General features: G+C 40.6%; 1 pseudogene; it reads right to left on the bottom strand.

Annotated features, from left to right (window-relative positions):
• Positions 1–1,543: 1,543 nt before the first annotated feature.
• On the bottom strand, positions 1,544–14,061 carry LOC132273611 (probable carboxylesterase 17; annotated as a pseudogene).
• Between the last annotated feature and the right edge of the window lie 5,841 nt (positions 14,062–19,902).

Below are 19,902 nucleotides of genomic sequence, written 5' to 3'. Positions count from 1 at the left end.
AGAATGTCACTTGGCACTCATTGATATCTTGCTGTAAGTATAGCCCCAACTCACTACTGTGCATATAATTTTTTATGTTATGTGTCAAATTCTTAATGAGTGTGACTTTGAATTGTAATGGTTTGGGAATGTGTTATTCGGCTTGGCCCAAAGTAATTGTGCTTGAGGTCTTATTAATTAGTTGCCTTTCTTACCAAAAAGGATTTGTATTACTTGCTCACCATGTTATGAGCTAGGAACTTTATCACTAGAGATGGAGTAGAGTTGAAAGAATAAAGAAGAATAGAGAATGGAAGTGTGAGTAAGAAGAGAGTAGGTACAAGTGCACCGAGTGGGTGAAAAGGGTCGCTCAGAGCAGGGGAACGGATCCTCTCCAACTCTAAGGAAAGTTCTCTTCAAACATCTAGAGATATAGATCGATCCTCAAGGTAGAGGGATGTACTGTCATAAAAATCGATGAGCCGTATCGTGTGGATAGGGATGAAGAGTGAGTGGTTAGAACACTGATGACGAGCTGCAATACCATGGAATGAATGAATGGTAAATCGTGAAGGGTTCAGATATTCAGCAACATACCACGATTTGGTGTTCAAAGTCTTTATCAGTGTAATGTCTCGTGAGACAGCGATCAATGGGTATTCCCTGTACCGGCAATATTTTTTTAATTAATGATAGTAGAATCTCTTATCACCGTGAACACAGGTCAGATTGGGTCTTCAATATTGTGTTTATTTGTTGTTCTGGGATAAAATTCACATGTTTGTTTAGAATTTGCTTCCGTCCTTCCCAACAATGAGTATTTTTACCAACATAATCACAAACAACTTTGGACCACACTGGTGTGAATAAGTAAAATAGCACTTGCAAAACTAAATTAGAAAAACGTGGGAAGAGAATGAATAAAAATGAAAAAAAAATGCACCATCGTTTGATTGATTGATATTTTTATTTACGGATATGATACAGAATAAAAGCAACAAAAATGCAATTGAAATTTTTCTAGCAATTTTAATAAAGTGAACATTGAAAGACGACAATGGTGAATTTTTTTAAAAAGAAAACTGTAGCTTTAAAATTAATTACTGTAACATATAGCTTCTTATTAGTTGTTGATAAATGGGATAATTACATAAATATGGAATTTTTTAAGTCAAACTTAAACTTTTTTACCGTCATGAATTTTTTAAAAGTCTAAGATGTATATGGAAATAAAATGTTTATTTATTCAAACTACTCTTAATATTTTCAGATACTATTTGTGCATGTAAATATCACTCCTTTACACCCAGATGTCGCTACTATATACGCAGGTATCATTTTTATGCAAATCTCTTCATTAAAATGATCTACACAAAAAGTAGTACTTGTGCACAAGAATGGTGGTACTTACATATACAAAAAATACTTATGATATCTATTTGCATAAAAGTTATACTTAAAAATAATTAGGGTAGTTTGGACAAATAAATATTATTTTTTCGGCTTTACCTCAGGAAAATCCATAAATTTGTATTTTGGCCTTCAAAACTCCATATTTTCGTAATTATCCTTTAATAAATTCAGCGATTGCAATGATAGGTTTTTCAATTTGTTCAACTTTCAGTGGGTCAGCATCTATTTTCATCTTGTTAAGATAGAAGGCATGACTCATATCAGAACTAACAAACAGCTCCACCTTCTTGTTGGCCTTCTTCAAGGCCTCATAATACTCCATCTCCGTGTCTTTAATCACGTCCCTATCCGTAATGCAGAAGAGGACAGGCAGTAGGTTCAGGCCGTACGGGGCCATGTGACCCATCAGACACATTATCTAGTGGTCCTTGCTGCTTCCCACCGGCTATGCCAAGTCCGAGAACTTGTCCACCATGTCTAGGGTTAAGAAGGGAGATTGAGGCTGCTCCAACTCCGACTTACGTACTTCGCTCCAACCGAACGAATCCCGGGTGGATAGGTGTAGATACTTGTTTCTCGTCGGTCGTTGAATAGTCAAGAAGTCTAGGAATATACCACTAAACAATATGAGGAATACAGAAAAGGTGGAAGAAGGGAGAGAAAACTAGTCCAGTGAGTGGATTGGAGCAAATGGTAGGGGAGAAGCTGTCGTCAGTTCTCTTCACCCTTGTTTCTTTGTCCTTGTCTCCTTTTTATAGCCTCGAGTTATTCAGGTGGTACATTATTGGGCCTCTAGCCTGAGGATGGGTCAGGGTTATGCCTCTCTTGGGTTGTGTTGCCCTAATCCCTATATTTCTGGAGCTACTGCCAAGTGTACCTTTCCTGTTGAATGATCCAAAAGTGGTAAGCTGTGAAAAAGTCTGATCGAGGTTCAAGGCCCGTCGATCGACAGTTTGTGAAAAGGTCAGATCGAGGTTCAAGGCCCGTCAATCGACAGTTTATAAAAAGGTGAGATCGAGGTTCAAGGCCCGTCGATCTACAGTTTGTGAAAAGGTCAGATCGAGGTTCGAGGCGCATCGATCGATTGTTAAGTTGGGCCAGGGTTCGAGGCCCAGTGGTCAACTATTTTTTGCTTTACTGACGTGGATTTTGTCCAAGTGTTGATCGTTTGTCTTCTTGCTCGAAGATAGTATTATAGTGGGGCTCTTTACTTGACCCTTGGTAATGTGGCTAGACCACATCCACATTTAGTCCCCCTGCACATGGCGTTTTGAATTTTGAAAAAAGAACAAAGCAATGTGTGCATAAAGACGCATTGATTGATGTTTTTGGAAACCGATGCATTTTCGACTGTTATCGGTTATGTGTTTAATGAGAGGTTAGTGGGTGGACACGACTGTTCAGTGTCTTCGTCTTTTCCAAAGCCCTAACCGTGGTCTATATAAAGGTTTAGGCATGGAGGAAAGAAGAGAAAAGTGACGAACATAAATTGTAAGAGAGAAGCAGTGTGTGAGAAAGCTAGAGATTGATCAAGTGCTGTGAGGATACACGTACGTGTGAGAGTAATAAGAAGCTTTTTTGTAGAAGTAGTGAGGGTGTTTGACAAAATGACGAAGAGGAAATAGTTGAGTAAAATCGGCGAACCAGTGCTGGAAATGCCGCCGAAGGAAGAATGGAAGAGAGCTTCGTTCTTTGGGCAGATGGATAGGTTCTGGATGTCTACTGGGGATATGACTAGAGACGAGATTGACAGTGGGGTAGCCCAGTTGATGGAAGAGGAAGTCGCCGTGAAAGAAGGTGCGCAGCCGCCGGCGAACTGTGTGCACCAGCTTGCCAATGAATAAGGGATGTATCCCTATTGTTTTATGGAGTTTAAGGCGCCAGTGGGCCCATGTGCTGGGTGGGAGGAGTGGTCGAAGCACATCTTTAGTCATAAGATGTATGTGCCGTGGCTGCGTCAAGTACGAGTTGCGCGAACCATGCGTCTGTCTCGCAAATTGAGGATGCCCCGAGATGGTTTAGGGCTAGAATTGTTGTTGTCAAGGTGGTGTAGTGTGACACACACCTTTGTTGCTAAATGGGGAGAGTTTACACCCACACTGGAAGATGTGACCCAATTGTTTAGCCTACATGTCATGGGTAAGGGATTTACTGTGCCCCTAGCGATGGATGATGTAGAGAAGGACATAATGGCTGCATTAGAAGAGGGTCTAGAGAAGACCAAAAATTATGGTTCTTTCTTTGGTGCGAAGGGAGCCATACACAATGAGAGGGCAAAAGTGGCCAGAAAGAGCACAATAGGAGCATGGATATGATAATGGTTCAAGGATTTATAACCGTCGTTCAAAGGGGACAAGTCAGAGCGCCCTTCTATCGATGGGGACAAAATTGGGCACCCTACAGAACTTGCAGCTTATGTACTTGTTGGTTGTCAAAGTACGTGTTCCCAGGGACTCCAGACGATGCACCATTGAGTCGGTGGTGCCTAATAGCAGTGAAGATAGTAAGTGGAGTTGTGATCCTTTGGGGCCTCTATTCTTAGGGACTTTATACCATCGATTGGACATAATTGTTGAGGATAGTGCTTGCTCAGTTGGTTGATATCCCATGGTGTCCTATGTGGCGACTGGGTTTTTACAGATGTTTCTGTATGAGCGATTCCCTGCGTATGGGCCTCTACCATTAGAGCTGATCGATCAAGGGGTACGAGGGAGGCGTTGGGTAGGGCGAATGTGCAGGTTATCGCTAGGGGATGTGATCGACTCCGAGCAAGAATTTGTATTTAGACCATATAAGGAGGATATGGCTGGGGTGGCCGATTTAGGAATTTATTGGGAAGTGCAAGGGTGTTTACTCCAAGACAAGAGTCGAGGGGACATAGATGAACAAACATTTGCATTGGTAGTGCTGCCAGGATATTTGCTTTGGCGAATTGAGTTGGGCGATGTACTGAAGATTTACAATCTGAGGTGGGTACCAAGGCAGTTTGGGTATGATCAGGGTGTCCCAAGATATTGTGAGTTGGTAGAAAAATACGAGGGGTTGGAGGAAACCCTCTTTCGATTCAGTGTGCTTTATGACCTAGAAGAAGAAAATATTGGAAGCGTCGTGATTCCATCACAAAATTGCCAGGGCGATATTACGGGAGGCTATAGGCAATTTTGGGTGGACTGCTTGGGAGCATCTAAAATGTTCTGTTTGCAGATCCCTCATCTATACACTTTAGTGGCTATGTATAAGAATGATGTCTCTTTCCGCATGCCTAAGCCAGGAGTGCGAGGCCAGAGGTCGATAATCGCTCCTTTAGCCTCAGAGATGGGTGATGTGGCATATGACGCAGTACCAAAGGCTTTTGTGCCTGCAACATCAGTTGATCCAGGGGTCGACAGAGGGATGGCGAGGGAGGCTCCATCCGAGCCCAAGTAGAAAAGTGGAGCTGCCGAAGTGTCAGACGATAGTGAAGAGCCCATCGCTAACCTAAGACAGCGAAAGCGGAAGGCTTCGGTAATTAACATATCGGAGGATGAGGAATCGAAGGAAGAAACAGAGGAGGTTGTGGAACTAAGTGATGATGGTCCTCCCAGTGCTAAGAATGTGGCGGAATCGATGGTAGGGGATGTGTCGAGCCCCGGGGAAAAGTTTAGTGGGAATGTTGGGGCGGCGCTAGCGGCTGGGGGCTCTAAGAGAGATATCATGAGGCGTTTGATAATAGCCGAGAGTTCCCTGCCTCCAATTTGTACTGCGATGGGTAAATGTTAGATTATCAATAACGTGCTAGTTCTCGTCTTTTAATGTTGCTCCTTCCAATTCAATTTTATGTGTTATAGGGCACCATCCACAGAGGGTAAGGAAAATGCCAGTCACAATCCTGCGTATGCCACAGGTAGAGGAGTCGTCTGTGCTAAGGGCACTGACGCCAATGCTGCTATTGGAGTATCCTGCAGATGGGGCTTCCACTGCGAAGGAGGAGGAAATGATGGAAGAACAAACCTCTGGGGACACCGTGAGGCTGGAGGATATAGAGACTGAGTTGCAAGTGGGTCAGCATGGTATTGAAGGGATGCAACCGCAATCGTCCTTGGAGGGCTCAAATAATACTCTGAACAGGCGGGCGTTTGATGAGGAGGTTGAAAGTGGGAAAAATAGTGCGATAGGTGAGGTGCCACCTGGCGAGAAGAAACAGCAGTGGGTTGAAGAAGCCAACCAAACAGTGATGACTATGGAAGAAGGAAAAACAGAGGCTACCTGCAAGGGCTAGAGGCAGCTAGTCGAGCACATCCGGCAACGGTTGAGACTATTGGAGGAAAACATCCGATATTTTAGCACTTTGGCTACGAAGCCTTGGGTCTAGTGCTCAAGATTTTTGGTGTTGTGGCACAGGGGGCGACTCTGACAACCTGATACAAGAAGCATGCGAGCTGGTCGAGCTGCTGAGAGATAGAGTGGATACGAAGTGGTTGAATGTTAGACTGGAGGATTGCGAGCGGGTAGTTGTTCGAGCTTTCCTGGCCCAACAAATGGTAAAGCTAGATGCTAAGATTGTCAGGGACAAGCGTATACTAGAGGAGGTTCAGGCTCGCCTTACAATGGCAGAGCAAGAGCGGATTCTTGTAGAAGAAACATATAACGAACTAAGTTGTGATGAGGCGATTTTACGATCATATGAGTAGCGTAATAATGATTATGTAATATCTAATAAGTCTGATGTACTATCTTTTGAAAGTTAATAATATTAAGATTTGTGTTGGAACATAAGAACAAACATGCATGAACTATTGTTGATGTGAAAATGACCAAAGTACAGGGAGAGAACTAACTATGATAAAGCTTTAACCAACTAGAGTTTATAGGTTCAGCCTTGCGCCCATCACAATGCAATCTGCAATACCCACTGGGTCGGACCTCGATGACGACAAAGGGTCCTTCCTATTTAGGTGTGAATTTTGGGGCGGAGGTGTTATGCATAATGTGTTTGGCAGCTTTAAGAACAAGATCGCCTACCTGGAAGGTGCGAGGCCTCGTATGTTTGTTGTAAGCTTTGGCCAGGGTATGCTGGTAAACCTTGAGATGTTGCCTTGCTAACTCTCTTCGCTCATCCAAAGCCTTGAGATGAGTGAAGTGGTCGATCTCGCTGCGGGCCGCTAGGGTAACAGCAGGAATGACAATCTCGACTGGGAGAATGCCTTGTGTTCTATAGAGGAGAGAGAAAGGGGTTTGGCCAGTTGCTCACTTCTTGGAAGTGCGATGGGCCATAGAGCTAAAGGCAGTTGATCAACCTAGGTGGACTGATGCTCAGCAACCGTTCGACTAAGTATTTTGAGAAGGGATTTGTTGGTGGCTTCGGCCTGGCCATTTCCTTTGGGATAGTAAGCAGAAGATCAGCGTTGCTTGATGTCGTATTGCTAGAGGAACTGGGTAACCCGATGGTTAACAAAAGGCCATTGTCTTACAGGATAATCGCTGGGATTCCAAAGCGACAAATAATGTGTTCTTGGATGAAAGCAGCAATAACGATGCCAGTGGCGTGTCGCAAGAGAATAGCCTCAACCCATTTGGAAAAAAAAAATCTGTAGCTATGAGGATCTAGTACAGCTTGCGAACCGTAGGGTTGATTAGGCCAATAAGATCCAAACCCTAAGTGTGAAATGGCCAAGGGGCAATAAGAGGATGAAGCACGGTTGGGGGAGTATGGATTTATGATGATAGTATTGACATAGCTTGCATTATTGAACATGTACCTTGGCATTGCGTGCCATGGTTGGCCAATAGAGCCCTTTGTGAACCAAATGTTGAAACAATTTGTATGTGCTTTGGTGTTTGAGGGAGTGGGCTTGGTGAAGTGCCTCGTGGATTTCGACACCAGCAAGGCATCGCAAGGGATTTCCTTCGCGCGAGAGGCGGAATAATCTGCCATCGTTGAGCTGGAAGCGCGGCATTTGATATTTGAGTTTTACAGCTAAGGATGGGTCATCCGGGCGACAACATTGTTGAAGGTATTAGATGAAGGGAGTTCGCCAATTGGCGAGCTTGAGTTCAAGTACTTTAGCCTCATCGGGACATTTTTGGCAGGCGACGCATGCTCGTTGCAAAGCAGCAGCTTGGCTCAACATTTGGGGTCAATAGTAGCCTTGTCGTTGGAGTCGTCTATAAAGGGCAATATTAGTTATCACATAATGCTGCTGATGAATGCGACGCAATACTTTGCTGGCTTCTGTCTCCTCAAGGTAGCGACTGAGGATGTTGGAGGGTGAGTGATGATAAAGGAGACCTTGGATTAGATGAGAACTCTTAAGTTGAGCAAGGGGCAAAGAGCCAGTGAAAGTCTGCATTTGATCAATGATGGGGCGGAGCCAATCAATGAATTCCTCAAGAGGGAGAAGGCAAGCGATGGCAGGTTGGATTTGTTTATTAATAGTGATTTGTTGGGCATTACTAGAAATGTCGAGTTTGGATGTAAGAGTGGTGAGGGCATCAAGGTAGCGATTAACAGATCGAGGGACATGAGCCAGGCGAACAGTGTATGATCGTGTGGTAAGAGGCCACTGAGGGCTCGTGAATTGCAAATTTGCCCGAGGTCCGCTTGACGATTAATTTGGAATCACCGTCGATACATATCCGGGAGATCTGTCTGTCAAGTGCTATTAAAAGTCCAAGAATGAGGGCTTCGTATTCTACTTCGTTGTTGGTGCATTTGAAGTTAAGTTTGACAATAGCAGTGGAGGTCTCAGTTGGATAGGATAACACAATACCGGCGCTGCCGCCCTTTACTGTGGCAGAACCATCAAAAGATAAGTGTCATTCTTGAGGCTGCTCGAGTGAGGCAACTAGTAGGTCATCGAGGGGCAACTACTTGACCATAGGTTCATGGTCTTCATTTGGGAACTAGGCAAGCAGATCGGCAAGAGCTTGGCTTTTAATGGCCTTAGGCTGTTGGCAGGTGATATCAAATTCGGCAAAGGAGAGGAGCCATCGTGCGGCCTTGCCCGTGAGCATAGGCTTTGAGAAAAGATGCATGTAGGGATCGCATTTGGTGAGGAGGATAATGCGATGAGCGAGAAAGTAGCGTTGAAACTTATGTGCTACGAAAACCAAGGCAAGATAATGCTTTTTGATAATGGAGTACCGTTCTTCGGCATCACGGATTAGACGACTAATGTAATAGACCGGGCGCTCGTGACCATCGACCTCTTGTGCCAGAAGTGCTCCTACGAAACGAGGAGTAGAAGTGATGTACAAGAAGAGGGGTTGGCCCTTCCGTGGGGCATGCATGATCTGTGGGGCTAGTAACACCTATTTGATTCGCACGAAGGCTGCCTGGTGAGTTTCGGTCCAAGAAAACTTTGTGTTTCCCTTGACAAGTGTGCTAAAGGAAGGAGTTACTTCGGCAAAGGCTGGCAAGAATCAGCAAAGGTAAGAAACCTTGCCCAAGAAGCTTTTCAACTGTTTTGAGGTTGCTGGAGAAGGCATATCAAGGATTGCTTTGGACTTGGCTGGATCCACCTCAATACCCTGGCGATTGACAATGAAACCCAAGAATTTGTAGTGGTTGACACCGAAAGCACATTTAAAAGGGTTCATCTTGAGACTGTATTATCTGCAGCGCTCGAACACTTGGTGTAAGTCATAAAAGTGGTTGGCGGCCTGCTTGGACTTAATGACCAGATCGTTCACATAGTCTTTAAGATTGTGATGGAGAAGATCATGAAATATGGCGGTCATTGCACGCTGGTAAGTGGCGCCTGCATTTTTTAAGCCGAAAGGCATAACGGTACAGTGGAAGTTGCCAAGAGGCGTTTGGAAGGTTATCTTTTCTGCGTCGCCCTCAGCCATCTGGATTTAATTATAACCACTAAAGCCATCCATGAAAGAAAACATCTCATGACCTATAGTGTCATCAACTGGAGTATCGATAATGGGCAAGGGGAAGTGATCCTTTGGGCAGGCCTTGTTTAAATCTTGAAAATCAACGCACACTCTTATTTGTCCATTCTTCTTTTGAACTGGGACAATGTTGGCCAACCAAGTAGGGTGAATAATAGGTTTGATAAAGCCAGCCTCTAGCAATTCTTGGACTTCATCCTTGATTTACAGCTCAAGTTCTGGCCGAAAGGTTCGTGAACCTAGCTTAACTGGTCGAGTATTGGGTAAGATGTTGAGGTAGTGTGAAACTAGCGAAGGGTGGAGTCCAGGCATCTCACTGTAAGTCCAGGCAAAGACATCGCAAAATTCCTGCAAAAGAGAGACAAGCTGAGAACGAGCATGAAAGTTGAGCTTACCAAAAAAGAAAGTAGTGTGGGGTTACTCGTTAGGATAGGCAAGATTAACTTTAACGAGGTCCGGCAATGGCGTTTTCTCAATGATCTGAGGTTGGTACTCAAGGGGCCAGTAGAGTGAACCTTTGCTGACCCTGGGCACCGTCATAAACGGTAGATGACACCACCGTTGGGGAGACGGACACATTACATTCATGGGAAGCGTCACTATTCTAAACTGGAGATGGTGGGTGGAATATACCTTTCCAGGTGTTAGCCCAGGTTGGTAAGGGAATGCTGATGATGGTGGCCTCGCAACCTTGGGCATAATCATCGAGGTTATTGAAGAACAGTGCGTTTGCGTAATGGGCCTCGAATGTGGCAAAAGGACGGTCGGAGTAAGGGATTGTGACAACCTTGTTGTTCTAAATACCTTTGAAACATTGATGGTAAGTGGAAGGGACAATGCCAAAATGGTACATCCATGTGCACCCAAGGAGAATGTGATAAGATGTGTCACTGTCAATGACATGAAACTTTGTGGAAGCTTGGAATTTGTTAACAGCCAGATCAACATTAACATAGCCAATCGTGCAGCGAAAATCATTGCCAAAACCTACAACCTCAACTGGTTCTTTGATCAGACGGTGCTCGAAGATGCCTGCCTTGCATAAGGTGGAAAGATGCATGATATTGATGGAGGAGCCATTGTCGAGGAATGCGCGCTTGAATTTTACCCCTTTGATTGAAGCTAACACATATAAGGGTTGATTTTGGGCACCTTGGCTCTGCTTGTCATCATCAGTGAAGGAGAGGGCCTTTTTTGTGCCAGGGGGAATGGGTTTAGCAATGGCAACTAGAGGACAAAGATCAGTTTCGGACGAAAGCACCTCAGTATCATGACCTGGGTTTGTCTATGTGAGCTCATCATAGCAAGTAATGACAGCTGTGCGATGGTTGGGATATAGGAATCTAGGCACATCTTTGGGAGAGGTAACTTCAAAATCGCCTGCAACCATTCGGCGTTGGAAAAGATGGTGAAGGCCCCAACAATTGATGGGGGGATAAGTGATACTCTGATGGTAGGCACAGAAGTCAGCGTTAGCTCTATGGGCTGGGGTGAGCTCGCGATGCAGGGTGGGTAAAACAACGACGCCGTCCTTAACCCATTGGGCTAGTGTGTTTTTGACTTCTTCAATGCGAATAGGGAATGGTGGTGGCTCTTTGCCAGTAGGCTTGGATTGAGGCTTGTCAAATCACTTTCGTGGACGCTCTTCGACGGTTGTTACAGGTGCGGGCCTGCAGTTGGAACCCTTTGCAGCCTCAAACTTAGATGACTCATACTTGGGAGGCTCATACTTGGCAATTGTTGGCTTAAGATCTTTGAGATTTCTCTCTGTAATCTTGAGGTTGCCAAAGCTAGTAATTCTCAGGTTGACAAGGTGGAGCTTATAAACTTGCAGCATACCCTAAATGCAAATATCAACGAGGTCCATCTCATTACTGCTTTCAAAGCACTCACGTGTATGATCACTGAACCGGTTGATAAAGGCAATGATGTTCTCGTTATCCTTTTGAGCCTCTTTTGTGAGGGACAAGGTAGTGACACGTTCTTCAGCTTGGAAGAATTTGTTAAGGAAATGGTCTTTCAGCTGGTCCCAAGTGCTGATGGAGTCTGGCTCGAGGTTAAAGTACCAACGGTATGCTTGATCGGTTAAGGACTTGGAGAATTCTCATAAATGGACCACATGATTGTTGCCGAAGTGGCCCAAAGCTTCAACAAAATGCATGACATGCTCTCTGGGATCACCAGTCTTGTCATTGAATTAAGGGAATTTGGGGACCAAATATCCTTGTAGGTATGGAATCTGCGCGATGGCACGAGGGTAAGGGAGCTCGCTACTAAAGTCTAAGGCGCGAGAGGTTGGTGTGCCTTTCTTGGAAAGGTCATGCACTTCAGAGTGCATGAACACTTCTTTTGGAGCAAAAAAAGAGTAAGAGGGGAGGGGGTGATGTGCTTTAGGGTTAGCCTGAGCGTAAGTAGGTGGGGAGTAGAACATGGGTTCTTTGCCTCAAGATGGAAAAGTGGGAGGAACCCCAGGGGTTACCTGCAGAGTGGGGTTGTAGGGCTCTGGACTGGGCTGTGGTAAAAGGTCTACACCATGGTCTTGACCTCTTAGTGACTGCATGATGGTCTATTGTTCACATGGTGGGGGCAAATTCATATCAACTAGAGCGGTTGTAGTGAATGCCATCTGGGTGGCTGGAGGGAGCTCCACCTGAGCTGTAACTAATGTCGTCGAAATCCTCTTATCAAGAACATAGAGGGCTTCTTCAAACTTCTCCATTCGGGCCATTAACTGGTGGTTGATACTCTGCATGGCCTCCAAGACAGCATCAGTGCTGGATCTGTGTCTAGATATTGAGGAATGAGACCTAGTGCTGGTGGCTCTAGCACTAGTGGCCCTGGCGCTGGTGGCTCTGGCACTGGTAGCCTTGGCGCTGGTAGCTCCGACAGTAGACACCTCTGCCTACGCCGGAAGAGAAGGAAACTCATCTGGATTCATTGTCTTGCTAGGATAATCCCCAGTAAAGTCGCCAAATGTAGATACCTATTTCTCGTTGATCATTGAATAGTCAAGAAGTCTAGAAATAGACCACTAAATAATATGAGGAATGCAAAAAAAGTGGAAGAAGGGAGAGAAAACTAGTCCAGTGAGAGGATTGGAGCAAATGGTAAGGGAGAAGCTGCCGTTAGTTCTCTTCACCCTTGCCTCTTTGTCCTTGTCTCCTTTTTATAGGCTCGGGTCATTCAGGTGGTACATTATTGGGCCTCCAGCCTGAGGACGGGTCAGGGTTATGCCTCTCTTGGGTTGTGTTGCCCTAATCCTTATAATTCTGGAGCTGCTGCCAAGTGTACCTTTCCTGTTGAATGATCCAAAAGTGGCAAGTTGTAAAGGCAATTGTACTATTCCAGCTGTCTTTTGCTCTTATCCTCAAACTGGGCCTTGCCTTAGTGAGCAAGACATTATTAATTTTCTATCCTCCATTCCAAAATCCCTTCTATATCCTATTGTTACCTGAAGAATCCTACCAAACTCTTCATTGCTCTGGCCAAAGGTCGTCTGTCGCTCGTGACCTCTCAAGTCCTTCAATTGGTAATTTTGAGATTACATTAGATCAAAGCTCAAGGCCAGTCGATTGATCATTCTCAGTTGGGTCAGATCGAGATTCAGGGCTCGTCGATCTACAGTCCGTGGCTAGGTCGAATCGAGGTTCAAGGCCCGTCGATCGACAGTTCGTGACAAGGTCAGATCAAGGTTCAAGGCCCGTCGATCGACAGTTCGTGACAAGATCAGATCGAGATTCAAGGCCCATTGATCGACAATTTGTGGAAAGGTCAGATCGAGGTTCAAGGCCCATCGATCGACAGTTTGTGAAAAGGTCGGATCGAGGTTTAGGCCCGTCGATCGACAATTTATAAAAAGGTCCGACTGAGGTTCAAGGCCCATCGATCGACAGTTTGTGAAAAGGTCAAATTAAGGTTCAAGGCCTGTTGATCGACAGTTTGTGAAAAGATGAGATCGAGGTTCAAGGTCTGTCGATCAATAGTTTGTGAAAAGATCAGATCGAGGTTCGAAGCGCATTGACTGATTGTTAAGTTGGGCCAAGGTTCGAGGCCCAGTGGTCAACTATTGTTTGCTTTACTGAGGTGTATTCTGTCCAAGTGTTAATCGTTCATCTTCTTGCTCAAAGATAGTATTATATTGGGGTCATCTTTAACTTGACCCTTGGTGACGTGGTTGGACCATATCCACAATAGGTATAGCACCAGCCAATCTCACCGGACTCATATCCGACTTTTCAGCACGTGCAGCCACCCATACACTATGTTACCACCGGAGCTATCTCCAATAAGGAATACTCGGTTTAAGTCTGCATACTCATTAAGCCACGGTTCTAGTGACTCGCCTCATGCCACAGACCGCAGCCAGAGGAGACCCAAGTAGCCATCATCACAAGCCGCGAGGAAACGGTGCTCAGCGGTGAGCCTGAGGTAGACGGACACAATTATGGCTCGGGCTTCGACAGCCAACTGAGTGTAAATATTATAGTACATGTACCAATCAAGTTGGCTAATGCAAAAACCACCACCATGGAAATGAAGCAATACAGGTAGCTTGGTCGAGTCATCAGTCTTGGGCTCTAGTAAATAAATTCAGATATAGAGACCTGTCTCTAAATTGACGTGAATGTCACGAGTTGCAACTCCCCTCACAAAATCGTCGTGAGGTGGAACTGGTTCGGCCATGAACTTGACCTCGGGAGGTACGTTCCATGTGTGGTCGACCAAACCATCATCATAGACTCTAAGCCAACTCGAGACCTCGACCATAATCTTCTTTTCACAAACCATAGTATAAGGTTGTGTGGAATGACACTAAGTAAACTTGTATATAAATGTATATAAAGTTAAAGTGATTAGCTGTTTAAGAGTGGTTAGGGAAGGGTAGTGTAAAGATGTAGAAGCTTATTCATTTTTTATTTTCATCATTTCAAAATAATTTTTTTTTTCCCTTGGCCTTTTTGGCTTTTTAGAAAGTCATCTTTGAAAAGATGAGAATAATATTAACTTGGAATTTTTATCAATACATGGGCTTAAGCCCTAAATACTACAATATAATGAGGTCAAACTTGGGCTTTAACTTGAAAATCAGGGGACCACACAAACTTTTTCTTAAAAATGGAAGGTCCACATGAACTATTTCTACAAAATGGACTTAAATTCTATTTTGGACCACACAACAATTTATATTACGATAATGACCCAAAACAATATATCCTTGTAACAATAAAACCTTAAAACATGAAATAATCTTACGAAAAGATCCTTGACCAAACTAGTTAATATTTTAAAATATTTTTAAGTTTTTCACAATAAATTAAAATTTAACAGTAGATTAGTATGGATTTATAGACTTCTTTAGACAAAAGATTCCCAGTTTTAAGAGATTTTAAATAGTCTATTATTATTTTTTGATTTTCAGAAATATTTTTAATATCGTTATTTATATCTTTAATGGCGACTAATATTATTTTGTTATCTAAATTATTTGGACTAGAATTCTGTGCTACTTGTTCTTTAATATAATCAAAATTTTCTCCTAATCGTTTTATAGAGTTATCTAAGTTATTAAATTCTATTCTACTCATAAACTTAGCTAAAATCTTTGCCATTTAGCCTATAAAATATTCTATATTAAAATAATTCTAGATCTTAGTTTTTCTATTCTTTGTTGTAGGCTACGCGTTATGTTTCCTAATTCTAGTGAGGTGTTACAGTTCCTAAGTGCTGTTTGAAAAAATTCTAAAAGTTTTACAAGTTGCACTTTGGGTAAGTTGTGCATAAAATAAACTTTAAGGGTGAAAATATAATTTTATCTTTTTAAAGGGGTTAAATAGAAAGTGTGACAGCCCTGATTTTTCAAGCCAGTGCGTCCTGTGATGAACCAAAAATTGACCCGATAACGGATCCCAATGCGAAAGTAAAAGATCAAAAATATGACAAATAAGCCCCCAGAGGCAAAATAGTCATTTCACATGGAAATGATGTCCCAAGAATGTATCTCATTCCTGAAACACGTCCATGACTTCCCGTGAAGTCACGGAACTCAAAAGAAAGTAGCGGAAGCAAATTACAAGAAAACCGGACAAAAATAGCCCCAAGGGCAAAATGGTCATTTCTGAAAATATAAAATCGGGTGCCACCGAGCACACTGTAATACCCCTAATTTCAAAAGGATAGTCCTGGTATTTAATTTATTATTTTAATTAAATTTTAAATTGTTTAAATTGTTGATTGGCGTGTTTATTTGCAATAATTGATGGCTTGTTGTTTAATGGTGATTTTGTGATTTAATTAATTATTAAATTGTATTTTATTTATGTATTAATTATACACTTGTTTTTATTTTCTGTATTACGTTAAATTGGAATTTATTGTTTTCCTTGAATTGAATTGATTATTAAATGTTTTAATTTAAGAAGTATTTTAATTAATTATTTGTTATGAAATTATAATTAGGTTTTTTGTTTTTAGAAGTCATGTATGTAGCTGACGCAAGTATTAATTAGGTTTTCTATGGGTCGATTAAGAAATAGTTTAGGGTTTAGTTAAACTAGGGTTTTGGTGTAAACCTATAAATATAAGTATTACATTCAGTTTAGGGTTTGAGAACCCTATTCACGACATAAAGAGAACAGAGAGAAGTCTGGAGGAGTCTGGGAGAGAACAGAGAGGGAAAACCAAAGGATCACCGGGACAGCTTAGGAGAAAGACGCTGAGATTCTTGAACCGAGTCTCACATGCAAGTTCTAATCCTAACTCTTTCCCTTTGCCTCGTGTTCTTTGCACATCTAATACAACTCCAGGGAATATAAGGATTGAAATTTAAACTGAAACTTTCTATGCTCTGTTGTGTTAAAACTGTCGATGTTTGTAAATTATATACTGTTATTTGATGTTTTTTCTGTAAACTATAAAATTTCATTCGTGTTAACTAATGAATAATGAGATTTAATCAACTTTGGAATACCCTGGGGACATCATTAAACTAGTTATGGTTCGTGTGGGTGTTCATCTGAACAGTATATGCATGGAGGGGAAAAACACTCCAGTTTAAATTCTTGGTGGTATAATTCATGATTAATTAGTACCGTTGGTTGGATAAGGAATTTACATGGCTTTTGATCTTACTGGAACCTAATTAAAACACTTAGGAACCCTAGGGATGAAGAATAGTTCGTCGGAAAATCGCCGGACGTAGAAGAGATGAAGCACAGAGAAGAGACGGCTTAAGATTTCAATGAGCCGACTCATTGAAGCAAAGAGCAGGCTCTTGGAAACCAAAGAGTAGGCTCTTGGAAACCAAAGAGCCGGCTCTAGGGGACTTACAGCAGGCTCCAAGACTAGGAGAGCCGGCTCCATGCAAGAAAGAGCAGGCTCTTTCAACTGGTTATCAGTTTTTGGTTTTTCTGCGACCTGTTTGGCTACGGAACTCGGATTTTGGGATTTTTAGATTCTGTAGGAAGCTATACTTGGGTGTTTTGAGATGTTCTAAGTCTAATTAACACTTGTGAGAGTGGATTAATGCTTAATAAACCAGTAGGTGTTTATAGCTTGAACATTGGTAAGTCTCGACAGAAGTTGTTTTATTTCAGTACAGAGGAATTGTAAATTACTAAACCTTAATTTATTTATTCTCTGTGAGTGAAAATTTTATTAATATGATATTATTAAATAATAATGGACAAGCACGATAATAAATATGGTTTTTATTAGACTTTTCATGGTTTTATGGATGAGAGGAATAAATTATCGGCATGCTCAAGTAAGATAATTTGTAATGGAGTTATGGGATGAACATGATGCTTATCTATTTAATTTGTGTTCATCATGGAATTAATTGATATGTCTTATTATTTTGATCTATCAGTTACTGGAGTAAGCATGTTAGTCTGTATCTCTATTTATGCTTATTATGGTTCAATTGCTACGTACATTGATTATGTATTCTATCAACTGTTGGATGGATTGGACTATAAGTACCGGTATGGGACGGTGACATACTAGGTTTGGATTATCTCAAATTGCTAAGTCCTACCTACTTTGGAATAAGGGAATGGATCATAAAAATAGAATCCTCCTTATGTATAAGTCTGTGCGGTTGAATAAGCTGAATGACTTATTGGATTTCTTGTGGATGAATGTGAACGTATTTTAAATATATTATTATGGTACCGTGACTTGAGCTTGAGTCTCAGAGTCAACGGTTAGGGAACGTATATGCAATAGGACGCATAACTGGCTATGCTGGTTGAGGTGTACCCTGTTAGGCTTAGGTAGTCATGCCCACTCAGGTGCGTTTTGCATGTTACCTTCTACTCAAGTTGAGACCCGTATCATAATCCAGTGAGAGTCCATAGTGTGGATATATATATATATATATATATATATATATAAACACGGATTATATAGTTATTGTTGAGTTGGTTAGAGTGTATATGCATATCGAGTCTCTGCTTGGATTGTAGTAGGTTAGAACTTGTTCGTGGGCCTAACCCACTCCTATTTTTCAGGTGTACGTCAGTTCCAGTCTTGAGCTTATTCGTGCTGAGCAGATGCGACCACTCATGTAATACCCCTAATTTTAAAAGGATAGTCTCGGTATTTATTTATTTGTTTTAATTATATTTTTTAATTATTTAATTAATTATTTGACTAATTGCTTATGTGTTTAATTGAATTAGGTATTACTTGATTATTTGATTATGTGTCTATGTATTATTTGTATTTGTCTATGTGTTAATTGTTTAATTAGATTATGTGCTTAAATGGTGTTTTGATTAATTGTAAATTAAATGTTTTATTTTCTTTTATTATTTTATTTTATTTTTCTTTTATAGTTATGGTTAGTAGTAATGGGCCAACCAATTGGGTCCCATTGACTACTTGGATAGGAGGTTGGATGTGTATGGATTATTACCCATGGATAATGTATGTATATATATAGATATATATTATATACATATATAAAAAGGAAAGTAATTTATTAATTATTTTTATGGTAACTTGGGTAGTAATATTTAATCTGATGTACATGTTTTATATTTAAATAATAAAAATATACATAGATTTGATACGTGTTATGTTTTAAGTTACTTTATAATATTATGGTAACTTAAGTATTATTGGATAATCCATTAATAACTAATGGAATGTGTATAATTTATTTATTTAATAAACATATACATAAATTATATACGTAACATATTTTACTTACCTTTTTAATATATATATATAACAGAAAGTAATTTATTAATTACTTTTATGGTAACTTGGATAGTAATATTTAATCTGATGTATATGTTTATTTAAATAATAAAAATATACATAGATTTGATACGTGTTATGTTTTAAGTTACTTTATAATATTATGGTAACTTAAGTATTATTGGATAATCCATTAATAAATAATGGAATGTGTATAATTTATTTATTTAATAAACATATACATAAATTATATACGTAACATATTTTGCTTACATTTTTAATATTTTTATTTTCATTTTTTTTTAGTTGACTTGGATTGGGAAAAGGGTTAGGGTTATTTTATTTAACCTATAAATATATAGCTATAGGTTGTAAAAGGGGGTTAGAAATATTCACGTGATATATACTAGAGAGATAGTGTTAGAGAGGGAAGGAGGAAAAGGAAGGAATGAGGAGAAAAATCCTGTAGAGAGAAGATTAAGGAAGAAGAAGTTTAACTTTCGATCCGAAAGTTTAAGGCAAGTTCTTCTTCTATCTCTTTCCCTTTGATTCGTGTTTCTGTACATGCCTAGGAAATTCCAGGATTTATTAAACACATAAAATTAAATAATTATGCATGTTTAATTGGGTTAGAACATAGGTTTTATGAAATTGGTTCATATCTGTTCTTGTGTTATGAATTGATAAAATGCATGATTTTGATTTGATTTCTTATGTGAATTTTTACATGTTTAAATTATGTATTTTTCATATTTGTGAAATGATGGAACGTAGAAACATGCCTAGGATTCCTTAATATTAAATAGGGACTAGGTTTGGGTTTTAATAAATTTAAATAGACTCAATCATAATGATGCTTGCTATTTGAATGTTTTAAACAAACGAATGGATTTAATCTTTTAAAATATTTTAGCAATTGAGATTAAATGTGTAGGATGAATTGGATATAGAGAATTCTTATTTAACGATATAATAAAATATCATCATTATAAGATTCAGTTTGTGTAGGACATATGATATAGGAAGTTTAAAGAAATAATAAGTCATTCCTATTATGTGATAACTTGATATCATATTTATCATAGTTATTTATGGAATGTTTGATGTATTTCCTTAATTGTTACATCAATTGTTGGATTGTGTGGTTTAATGCACCGGCATGGGACGGTGGCATTCTAGGGATGGATTAACTTATCAGTTAAGTCCTACCTATTTTATATAAGGGAATGGATTAACTAAAATGTTAAGTCCTACTTATATTTAAGTCAGGTCAGCTGAACAAGTTGAATGACTTATGGAGGATTAATTTATTATATAAGGGAATGGATTAACTAAAATGTTAAGTCCTACTTATATTCAAGTCAGGTTAGCTGAACAAGTTGAATGACTTATGGAGGATTAATTTATACTGGATAGGATGGTTAC

The sequence above is a fragment of the Cornus florida genome, unplaced genomic scaffold (assembly GCF_030987335.1).
Source record: "Cornus florida cultivar Cherokee Brave unplaced genomic scaffold, ASM3098733v1 CherokeeBrave_3.0.0_Hap2_Chr01, whole genome shotgun sequence".
In the NCBI taxonomy this organism is placed as follows: Eukaryota; Viridiplantae; Streptophyta; class Magnoliopsida; order Cornales; family Cornaceae; genus Cornus; species Cornus florida.
The sequence above is the reverse complement of the archived record's forward strand: the minus strand, read 5'-3'. Positions and strand labels throughout refer to the sequence as shown.